Raw genomic sequence first — 11,888 nt, 5'->3', positions numbered from 1 at the left:
TTTAATTATGAGGAGCTACTATTACTGTGTTCTAATAAATAAGATCAGTCCCACTTATTAATATCAGGTGTTATTAATAGTTAATTTTAATAATTGATTGTTATCGTCAGTATAACTCTTGAATATTATTACTATCGGTACTGATTTTAAAAATTATATGATCAGTTATTAATATTGATAATTATTAATATCAATTAATAATTGATATTATTAATTGTGATAAGTAATATTGTGACATTCCTCACAATATGACAGGAGGGGTGTGCACCCTCTGCGATATTGAGAGTCATATCATCCTCTTTCGCTGTGGATATGAGGAACAATATCACGCAGTTGTGTACACCTCCTGCGGTATTGGGAGTCATATCATCCTCTCTCCCTCTGGATAGTAGGGAGAGTTTCACAGGGGTGTGTACACCTCCTGCGGTATTGGGAGTCATATCATCCTCTCTCCCTCTGGATAGTAGGGAGAGTTTCACAGGGGTGTGTACACCCCCTGCGATATTGGGAGTCATGTCATCCTGTGGCCCTGAGGAGAGAAGGCATTTCTCTTTCTGTCTCCTGTCTCTGAAGAGGAGGAGGAAGTAAAAGTTGAAAACCAAGAGGATTGAAGTCAGTGGCAAGACCAGCCGGTGCCACTGATGAGCCGGCTTGAGGTGAAAAGATGAACCCTCCCCCCACTGTAAGCACATGTGCTCTGAATCCATCACGACCCTTTCACGTGGAACCTCTTAGAGTTGTAAGCCCTGAGAAAAGGCCCAGGAACTCTGTCTTCCTTCGGGGCGCTCTGCTCTGAAGACCCGAGTCTGCCGATTAAAAGGAAGCTGTTCCTTCTTGAATCCGGTTTCTGAGGGATTTTGTCCCTGGCTTGTCCTGCTCCACTTCTTGGTTCACGTGTCCAGGACTCGAACCTGGGCCGTGGCAGTGAGAGCGCCGACTCCTAACCACCAGACCACTGGGGAACTTCGAACTTTGTGGGGAATAGATTGCCCAATGTTAGAAGTGGGTTGGCCGTCAGAAGGAAGCCTGGACAGGTCCCTTGTTTCTCAAGTGTGGCACAAGGTAACTGGGAAAGGATACCTAGACCGCTTCGCATGCATAGACACTTGGTGACAGCTGGTTCTAGACCCCCCCACAGTGGCTAAGAGGGCAGGCAGCAGCAATACTAGTAGCAAAGGGACAGATAGCTAAGGAAGGATCCCGCTCCACCCACCCAGGGAAATCAACTCCTCAAGTTCTGTTCGACCCAACATCAGAAGATCCATTGCAGGAGATGGCACCAGTGATCCCAGTGGTGCCCTCCCCTTACCAGGGAAAGAGGCTCCCCACCCTTGAGCCCACAGTGCTTGTGCCTCCACAAGACAAGCGTATCCCTAGGCCACCCAGAGTAGACAAGAGAGGAGGTGAAGCCTCGGGAGAAACCCCTCCCTTGGCAACTCGTTGACGACCCAAAACGGGGATACAAATGCCCCCGACAGAGCAGCAGTATACTGGGGTAGATGAGGATGGTCACGTGGTGGAGAGGCGTGCTTTTCTGTACCAGCCCTTCATCTGTGCCGACCTTCTCAACTGGAAAAACAATAGCCCGTCCTATACCGAAAAGCCACATGCTCGAATTGATTTGCTCCAAACTATTATCCAGACCCGCAACCCCACCTGGGCTGATTGCCACCAGTTGCTCATGGTCCTCTTTCACAGAGATGAAAGGCGGAGAGTGCTCCAAGCAGCAACTAAGTGGCTAGAGGAACATGCACCAGCTGATTAGCAAAACCCCCAAGAGTATGGAAGGACCCAGTTACCAGGAACCGGCCCCCAGTGGGACCCAAATGAAAGAGAGGATATGCAAAGGCTAAACCGAGACAGGGAAGCTCTTTGGAAGCATTCAAGAGGGGAGCTCAGAAGGCCACAAACGTTAATAAGGTCTCTGAGGTCATTCGGGGAAAAGAAGAAAGTCCAGCACAATTCTGTGAGACATCGTGTGAGGCCTATCGTATGTATACTCCCTTTGATCCCGATAGCCCTGAAAATCAGCACGTGCTTCACATGGCTTGAGTCCGTCAAAGCGCAGAAGACATGAGAAGAAAACAGCAGAAACAGGCTGGGCTTGTAGGGGTGAATACATCAGAATTATTAGAAAGAGCTAACCAGGTGTTTGTAAACAGGGATGCAGTAAGCCGTAAGGAACACTGCAAAGAGAATGAACGCCAGGCCCTGCGAAACGCCAACCTGCGTGTTAGCTGCAGCAGTCAGAGGGGTCCCCCCAAAGAGGCAAGGGAAGGGGGGCCCTGGGAAAGAAATTCAGCTTGGCTGTCAGAGTTGGCAGCATAACCAGTGTGCTTACTGTAAAGAAATAGGACATTGGAAGAACAAATGCCCTCAGCTTAAAAGAAAACAAGGCAACTCAGAGCAGGAGGCCCCGGACAAGGAGGAAGGGGCCCTGCTCAACCTGGCAGAAGGGTTCTTGGACTGAGGGAGAGCGGGCTCAAGTGTCCCCAAAGAGCCTATGGTCAGAATGCCAGTCGGGGGTACAGACGTTGATTTTCTTGTAGATACCGGTGCTGAACATTCGCTAGTAAGCGCCCTGGTCGCCCCCTTCTCCAAAAAGACTATTGACATCATCGGAGCCACGGGGGTTTCAGCAAAGCAAGCTTTCTGTTTGCCTGGGACTTGCACTGTAGGAGGACATACAGTGATTCATCAGTTTTTGTCCATGCCTGACTGTCCCTTGCCCTTGTTGGGGAGGGACTTGCTTAACAAGTTGAGAGCCACTGTCTCTTTGACAGAGCACAGCTCTTTGCTGCTAAAGTTACCCGGAACGGGAGTCATTATGACCCTTACGGTCCCCCGAGAGGAGGAATGGAGACTTTTCTTCACTGAGCTGGGCCAAGAGAGAAGACCAGCTCCAGCTAAGCGGTGGCCAAGAGTAGGGGCAGAAGACAACCCTCCAGGGTTGATATGGGGAGTAATATCATCCTCTCCCCATTGGGATATTCGGAACCATATCCCAGGGGGGTGTCCACCCTCTGCGATATTGGGAGCAATGTCATCCTCTGTTTCCTTGGATATTAGACACAATATCCCATAAAGGTGTACACCCCCTGCGATATTGGGAGTAATATCATACTCTCCTTCCCTGGATATTAGAAAACAATATCATCAGGGCTGAACACCCCCTGCAATAATGGGAGTAATATTTTCTTTTTCTTTCTTTTTTTTTTTTTTGAGACACAGTTTCACTCTTGTTGCCCAGGCTGGAGTGCGATGGCACGATCTCGGCTCACTGCAACTTCTGCCTCCCATATTCAAGAGATTCTCCTGTCTCAGCCTTCCGAGTAGCTGGGATTACAGGCATGCGCTACCACGCCCCGTTCATTTTTTTGGTTTTTTCTTTTTGTTTTTTTTTTGTATTTTTAGTAGAGACATTGTTTCTGCATACTGGTCAGGCTGGTCTGGAACTCCCGACCTCAGGTGATCCGCCCACTTTGGCCTCCTAAAGTGCTGGGATTACAGGCGTGAGCGACGGCGCCCAGCCACCACTTAGCATTTTCATTTTACATTTGTTGAAGTTATAGATTTCTACACGCATTGACTGCTGCTTTATTATACACTTACATATACATAAAATGGGAAATAGAAAAGAATAAAATGGGCACAGTATCCCTAAAGTTTCACATTCCGAGACATTTTAAAAATATTTGCTTTTTAGAAATTTGTTTCAATGGCTGGGCGCGGTGGCTCACGCCTGTAATCCCAGCACTTTGGGAGGCTGAGACGGGCGGATCACGAGGTCAGGAGATCAAGACCATCCTGGCTAACACGGTGAAACCCCGTCTCTACTAAAAATACAAAAAATTAGCTGGGCACGGTGGCAGGCACCTGAAGTCCCAGCTACTCGGGAGGCTGAGGCAGGAGATTGGCGTGAACCCGGGAGGCGGAGCTTGCAGTGAGCCAAGATCGTGCCACTGCACTCCAGCCTGGGCGACAGAGCAAGACTCCATCTCAAAAAAAAAAAAAAAAAAAAGACAATGCAAAAAATTAGCCGAGCGTGGTGGCGTGTGCCTATAGTCCCAGCTACTTGGGAGGCTGAGGCACAAGAATCGCTTGAACCCGGGAAGTGGAGGTTGCAGTGAGCCCAGATTGTGCCACTGCAGTCCAGCCTGTGCGACAGTGAGACTCCATGTAAACACAAAACAAAACAAAATGAAACAAAACCAAAAAACAATAACAAAACCAGACAGGCACTTCTGATACAGGCTGCAACATGGATGAACCTTGAACACATTATCGTCAGTGAAATAAAGAAATCCCCAAAGGATAAACACGACCAGGCTCAGTGGCTCACATCTGTAACCCCAGCACTTTGGGAGGCTGAGGCAGGCGGATCCCTTAAGGTCAGGAGTTCGAGGGCAGCCTGGCCAATATGCTGAAAGCTCGTCTCTATTAAAAATACAAAAATGGCCAGGCACGGTGGCTCACGCTTGTAATCCCAGCACTTTGGGAGGCCGAGGTGGGTGGATCACGAGGTCAGGAGATCGAGACCACGGTGAAACCCCGTCTCTACTAAAAATACAAAAAAAATAGCCGGGCGTGGTGGCGGGTGCCTCTAGTCCCAGCTACTCCGAAAGGCTGAGGCAGGAGAATGGCGTGAACCCGGGAGGCAGAGCTTGCAGTGAGCCGAGATTGCACCACTGCACACCAGCGTGGGCGACAGAGCGAGACTCCATCTCAAAAAAAATAAAATAAAATAAAAATACAAAAACTAGCTGGGCGTGGGTGCGCACGCTTGTAATCCCAGCTACCCGGGAGACTGAGACACAAGAAATCGCTCGAACCCACGATGTGGAGGTTGCAGTGAGCCGAGATCACGCCACTGCACTCCAGCCTGGGTGACAGAGAAAGACTCTGTCTCCAAAAAAAAAAAAAAAAAAAAAATTCAACACGGTATGATTCCACTTCTATCAAGTGTCTAGAATAGTTAAACTCATAGAGTTGCAAATTAGAATGGTGGCCCCCGGGGTGGGCGAGAGAGAGGAATGGAGAGTTTGGTGAATGGGTGCCATTTCCATTTTGAAAGATAAAACTGTTCTGGAGATGACGGCGGTGATGGTTGCTAAACAATGTGAATGTACTTAATGTCATTCAACTGTCAACTGAAAAATAGTGGAAATTGTCAATGTTTATACTGGCCATTCTAGATGAATCATATATATTTACAATTTTTAGTGTTGATACGTGGTATATTTTCCCATAATAAAAGATGAAAATGAAAGCAGTTGGATCTTTAAAAAGAAAAGGAAGAAGTGAAGGATACACACAAGCTTCCTCTTGATTACAGGAAGAGCCCCAAAGCTTCTATGGACACTCCCTTTTCTCTTCTTCTTCCTGCATTCTTATGAGGAAATCTTTAGAGATTGGGGAGCTTGGGCGACTTTGGCTAATGAGGAGCTCTGTGCCTTGAGCCCCCCAGGCCATAGAATAGTCAATACTCAGTCTGTGCCTCCAGCCCTGCAGTGTGAGGTTCCAGTCCTGTGGGCATCACACCCGTCACCTGTATCAGGAGGCTCATGTCTCACCCTGTCTTCTTGCCAGCCTTGAGACGGAGTCTGAGCCTCCATCGTGCCCCACGCAGGGAGGACAGTGGACCTGTTCTCCGCGGTCATGGCCCGGCAGAGGGGAAGGGCAGTTCAGTGAGTGCTGAGGGACGGTTGGGAGCCTTGCTTTGTTTCCTCATCCTCAGGACAAACAGGACAGTGCGGTGGGCAGATGGGAGGAGACCAAGGTGCAACCTGTCAGCTCAGCAGACTGTGGAGTTTCTGTTCTTGCTTGTGGTGGGGGGGTCTCAGAAATCTTATTCAAAATGTTGCCTTCCTCCCCCACTGGTTGGCCTTTTCATAGACACCTCACCCATGATAGCAGGGAATGAGTCCCTCTAAACTATTCCCTAAGAACAACAAAGATGATGAAGGTGATGATGAGGATAAAGAGGATGAAGACAGACACCAGGGCATTGTGAACCCTCACTGAGGGCTTCCCAAAGGCCAGGCTCTGAGCTCTGTGCTCTATGCAGCTTGTTTCATTTCATCTACGTAGTCTCCCAGTTATGAGTGCACATTTCATGATGATTTTACAGACTAGAGAAGGAGCAACGCATTTTCATAGGACTTGTACAAGATCACGAAGTCAAAAGGGGTGAAGTCCAATTTGGACCAGGTAGTCTAAGTGCGGACACATGGCATTTGGCCAGTCCTCTCCCTGCATCCAACCTGCCCTCTCAAATCTTTGTCACTCAGGCCAATGCCCCTGCTCACTGTGCCCTTCCCTTGGGGGTTCCTTGTAGACCACAGCTAGACCAGTGGGTGTCACAATCACTGTGTCAAGTAGAGAAAGGGCAGCTGAGATCACATCAAAGTTTCCAGAAAGAATGGGCACAGGATCATTCGGGACGCATCTCTCCCTTGCCCCTGTTCCTGGCTTTCCTTACAGCTCTCGACTTCCTCAAAGGAGTCATCAATTCAGAGTTTGGCTTCCATTCCTATTGAGGAAGCTGGAAACCGTTTCAAAAAATGCTCCTCAGATGTGCCTGTGGTTAAGAGCGCTGAGCTCTGCTTACAAGTTTTGGAAGCTGGGCGCGGTGGCTCACGCCTGTAATCCCAGCACTTTGGGAGGCTGAGGCAGGCGAATCACAAGGTCAGGTGTTCGAGACCAGCCTGGACAACATGGGGAAACCCCGTCTCTACTAAAAATAGAAAAAAATGAGCCGGGCGTAGTGGCGGGTGCCTGTCATCTCAGCTACTCGGCAGGCTGAGGCAGGAGAATAGCTTGAACCTGGGATGCGGAGGTTGCAGTGAGCCGAGATCACTCCACTGCACTCCAGCCTGGGCAACAGAACCAGACTCCGTCTCAAAAAAGCAAAAACAAAAACAAAACCAAAACCACAACTTTTTGAGAGTTGGAAGACCGTGAAGTAGAGTACCCGGGACTTACGAGTCTGGCCATGAATTTGGAATACCACCCTTTCGACTTCTCTGTATGGCAAGGGGTGAGATGTCCATCCTCTGAGACTCAGCACTCTCATCTGAGCTGATTTCTAGTTGATCCAATGGAAGCGAGCGATGATGAAACCGATGGTGGGTGCCCGCTGCGTGATCTCTCTGTGACGGATGCATAAAGTCAAGGCAAAGTGAATCTTCGATACATTCGTTAATATTTTAAGCTTCAACTCCATACAATTCAAAGGAAATATCCCCTGACCTGAAGTTCTGCTTTCCCTGCATTCCAGACAGGACATTTTCTTTTGTCCTTTTCTCAGTAAGTACTGAGTATTGTGAGAGGAGCAAATGAGTCTCTTTTGTTTCTGATTCCCCAGAGCCTATATCTTGCTTGGCACAGAAGAGATAGCAAAAGTCAAAATCTATGTTAATTCTTGAATTGACACTTCCTTGGTTCACAAAAATTGGCTGTCATCGGTGTGACTTCGACTTACTTGATTCTTTTTGTTTTTTGAGACGGAGTTTTGCTTGTGTTGCCCAGGCTGGAGTGCAGTGGTGTGATCTTGGCTCACCGTAGCCTCTGCCTCCCAGGTTCAAGCCATTCTCCTGCCTCAGCGTCCCTAGTAGCTGGGGCTACAGGCGCGTACCGCCACACCCGGAGAAGTTTTTGTATTTTTAGTAGAGGCCGGGTTTCACCATGTTGGCCAGGATGGTCTTGATCTCCTGACCCCGTGATCCGCCCTCCTCGGCCTCCCAAAGTGCTGGGATTACAGGCGTGAGCCAACGCATCCGGCCAAACTTTCTGATGAAAACTCTAAGTCCACCTAAGCTAAGGACAGGAGTTATAGCTTACGTGAATTTTCAAAGAAGACCCACCGATTTGAGGAAGCAATTACTCTCTTGAAGGAGAAAAGTCAGAAAACGGAATGATGAAATCACTAGGACCTAACCGGCATGTGGAACTATTTTCTGCTTATGAACTATCAACTTGCATTTCATTTCCAGATGACATGGTCTCAGCTCCTGTTGCCCAGGCTGGAGTGCAATGGCTCGATCTCGGCTCACCGCAACCTCCGCCTCCCAGGTTCCAGCAATTCCCCTGCCTCAGCCTCCCGAGTAGCTGAGATTACAGGCATGCACCACTATGCCCGGCTAATTTTGTATTTTTAGTAGAGACGAGGTTTCCCCATGTTGAGGCTGGTCTCGAACTCCTGACCTCAGGTGATCCGCCCGCCTCAGCCTCCCAAAGTGCTGGGATTATAGGCGTGAGCCACTGCGCCCGGCCCAGTCTCAGCTGTTATACAGTGTTTATAAATGTTCTAAATCAAGGGAATTTGTATCAATCTAGTAGAATAAAATAAACTATTTGAGTTCTTAACTTCCTTTAATTAGCATAACCTTTTTCTTCAAGTGAAGAGAATGGTTTCATGACGTATTTTTCTTCGGACAAGATAGGCTGTATTTTCTAGCAGTTACGCATTTGTTATATATGATGATCTGGTTCTTGGAACATTCTTGAATCTAGTGTCTCTAAGGCAGGTGTGTACAGCAAGAAATGAATAACACAGAAATCAATGATGAAAGCATTAGAAGACAATTGAGTTTGTCAGAACTGCAAAATATTGCTGAGTGTGGATTGCTCTGAAATCTGAAAACAATACTTGTGAATTGCTTCTATCCAAAATGCAGACACAATGCCGCTGTTGGTTTACTTGTTTCCCATTTTTCAACCCCCTTTTCTAGGCAAAAGGTGTCGAAACCATGCAGACCCACAGAATCTAACAGATGTCTCTAGATGCCTCCTCCTAGAACTCTCAGGGGATCCAGAAGTGCAGCCGATCCTCGCCGGGCTGTTCCTGTCCATGTGCCTGGTCACAGTCCTGGGGAACCTGCTCATGATCCTGGCCATCAGCCCTGACTCCCACCTCCACACGCCCATGTACTTCTTCCTCTCCAACCTGTCCTTGCCTGACATCCACCACGGTCCCCAAGATGATTGTGGACATCCAATCTCACAGCAGAGTCATCTCCTAGGCAGGCTGCCTGACTCAGATATCTCTCTTTGCCATTTTTGGAGGCATGGAAGAGAGACACGCTCCTGAGTGTGAGGGCCTATGACCGGTCTGTAGCCATCTCTCACCCTCTATATCATTCAGCCATCATGAACCCGTGTTTCTGTGGCTTCCTAGTTTTGTTGTCTTTTTTTTTTTTTTCTTTTCAGTCTTCTAGACTCCCAGCTGCACAACTTGATTGCTTTGCTAATGACCTGCTTCAAGGATGCGGAAATTCCTAATTTCTTCTGTGACCCTTCTCAACTCCCCCATCTTGCATGTTGTGACACCTTCACCAATAACATAATCATGTATTTCCCTACTGTCGTATTTGGGTTCCTTCCCATCTCGGGGACCCTTTTCTCTTACTATAAAATTGTTTCCTCCGTTCTGAGGGTTTCATCGTCAGGTGGGAAGTAGAAAGCCTTCTCCACCTGTGGGGCTCACCTGTCAGTTGTTTGCTGAGTTTATGGAAGAGGCGTTGGAGGGTACCCCAGTTCAGATGTGTCATCTTCCCCCAGAAAGGGTGCAGTGGCCTCAGTGTTGTACACGGTGGTCACCCCCGTGCTGAACCCCTTCGTTGACAGCCTGAGAAACAGGGATATTAAAGGTGTCCTGCGGCGGCCACACGGCAGCACGGTCTGATCTCAATATCTTTTTATCTGTTCCATTCCTTTTGTAGTGTGGGTTAAAAAAGGCAGTAAGGTCAAATAAGAATGATAACAGAGGGTGAACACCCACTGTGACATTAGGAGTAATACCTCCCTAGGATATAAAAAATACTGTCACAGATTATACACACAAGGGGTACACCCACTGTGATATTAGAAGCAATATCTCCCTATAATATGAAGAAAAAGATCACAAGGTGTGCACACCGTGTGATCTTAGGAGTAATCTTTACCATGGATATTACGTGTACACACACGGGGTACGCGCACTGTGATATCAGGAGTTGTATCTCCCTAGGATATCACGAATCATATCACAGGGTAGACACTCTGTGTGTACATCCACTGTGATATTTGAAGTCATATCTCTCTATGACATTATAAATAATATCAGAGGGTGTACACCCCTGTGACATATTAGGAGTAACACCCTTCTAGGGTATTACAGATAACGTCACAAGGTGAACACCTTCTGTGACGTTTTGTACACCCTTTGTGACATTGAAAGAAACATCCCCCTAGGATATTACGAAGAATGACACAGGCGGTGTACACACATTGTGAAATTAGTAGTGAACTCCCGCAAGGATATTACGAATCTTATGACAGGGTCTGCACGCCCTGTGACATTAGTAGTGACGTTTTCCCAGAATATTATGAAGAATATTAAAGGGTGTACAGGAACTGCGACTTACGACTAACATTTCCAGAGAATATTACACGTAATATCACTGTGTGTACACCCCGTGTGACATTAGGAGTAACTTCCCACAAAACTATAACGAAATATTTCACAAGGTATACACCCTCTGTGACATTAAAAGTAATATTTCCGCAGAATGTGACGATAATATCACAGAGTGTACACCCTCTGTGATATGAAGAGTGACATCTTCTAAGGATAATACGAGGGATTTCACAAGGTGTAGAAGCCCTGTGACATAAGGGGTGACATCCCCCTAGCATATGATGAATAATATTAAAGGGAACATAGCCCGTGTGGCAATCAAAGTAACTTCCCCTTAGGAGACTGAGAATAACACCCCACGGTGTACACACATTATGATATTCTTATCATTGTCCCGCTAGGATATTGTGAATAATATCATAGTGTGCAGAGTCCTGTGACATGAGGATGAACATTCCCCTACATTGCGGATATAGCAGGGTGTGTACCCCCTGTGACTTTAGTAGTGGCATCTTCCCAGAATACGGAAGATAATGTCCCAGGGTGTCAACCAAGTGTGGCAGTAGAGAAAACATCCTAGGAGTAAAGGATTAACAGGGCGCCGCCCTCGATGGGGGAGTAATATCACCCCCCTCTCCCCCCCGGATATTACGAGCCACATCGCAGGGGGGCGAGGGCGTCCCCCGGTACTAACAGCCAGCGGGGGAGAGGGGCTGGCTCTTACTCCCCGTATCGCAGGAGGTGTCTACAGCCCCTGCGATCTTGGGAGTAATATCATCCTCTCCCGTGAATAGAAGAAACAATATCACAGGAGGATGTACACCCCCTGCGATATTGGAAGTAACACCATTTTCTCCCCCTAGGGATATTCGGAACAATATCAGAGTGGGTGTGTACAGCCCCTGCGACATTGCCGCCACTATCTTCCTCTCCCTCCCAGGATAGAAGGAACAATGTCCCAAGGGGGTGTACACCCCCTGCCATATTCGGGGTATTATCTTCCTCTCCCCCGCTGCCTAATAGGAACAATGTCACAGAAGGGGTGAACACCCCCTGCTATATTGGGAGTGATAGCATCCTCTCCGTCCCTGGATATCAGGAACAATATCCCTAGGGAGTGTACACCTCCTGCAATATTCAGACTAATATCATCCTCTCGCCCCCTGGATATTAGGATCAATATCACAGGGGTGGTGTGCACCCCTGGCGCAATTGGATGAAATATCGTCCTCTCCACCTTTGGATGTTAGGGACAGTATCACGGGGGAGGTCTCCGCCCCCTGCGATATTGGGAGTCCTATCATCTGCTCCCAACCAGGATATTAGGAACAAGATGACCGTAGGGATGGACACTCACTGCGATATTTTCAATAATGTCATCCTCTACCCCCTGGCTATTAGGAGTAACAACATAGAAGGGTGTACACTTTCTGCGATATTGGGAGTCATATCCTCTCCCCCACGGATATCTGGAACAGTTTTATTAATT

At 47.8% G+C, this 11,888-nt stretch overlaps 1 pseudogene; it reads left to right on the top strand.

Moving 5' to 3' along the window:
- Positions 1 to 2,512: 2,512 nt before the first annotated feature.
- On the top strand, positions 2,513 to 11,513 carry LOC129462263 (olfactory receptor 7E24-like; annotated as a pseudogene).
- The last annotated feature ends 375 nt before the right edge of the window (positions 11,514 to 11,888 follow it).

Source organism: Symphalangus syndactylus, chromosome 2, assembly GCF_028878055.3.
Source record: "Symphalangus syndactylus isolate Jambi chromosome 2, NHGRI_mSymSyn1-v2.1_pri, whole genome shotgun sequence".
Lineage (NCBI taxonomy): Eukaryota > Metazoa > Chordata > Mammalia > Primates > Hylobatidae > Symphalangus > Symphalangus syndactylus.
Note: the sequence above shows the minus strand (reverse complement) of the source record. Positions and strands in the feature narration are given on the sequence as shown.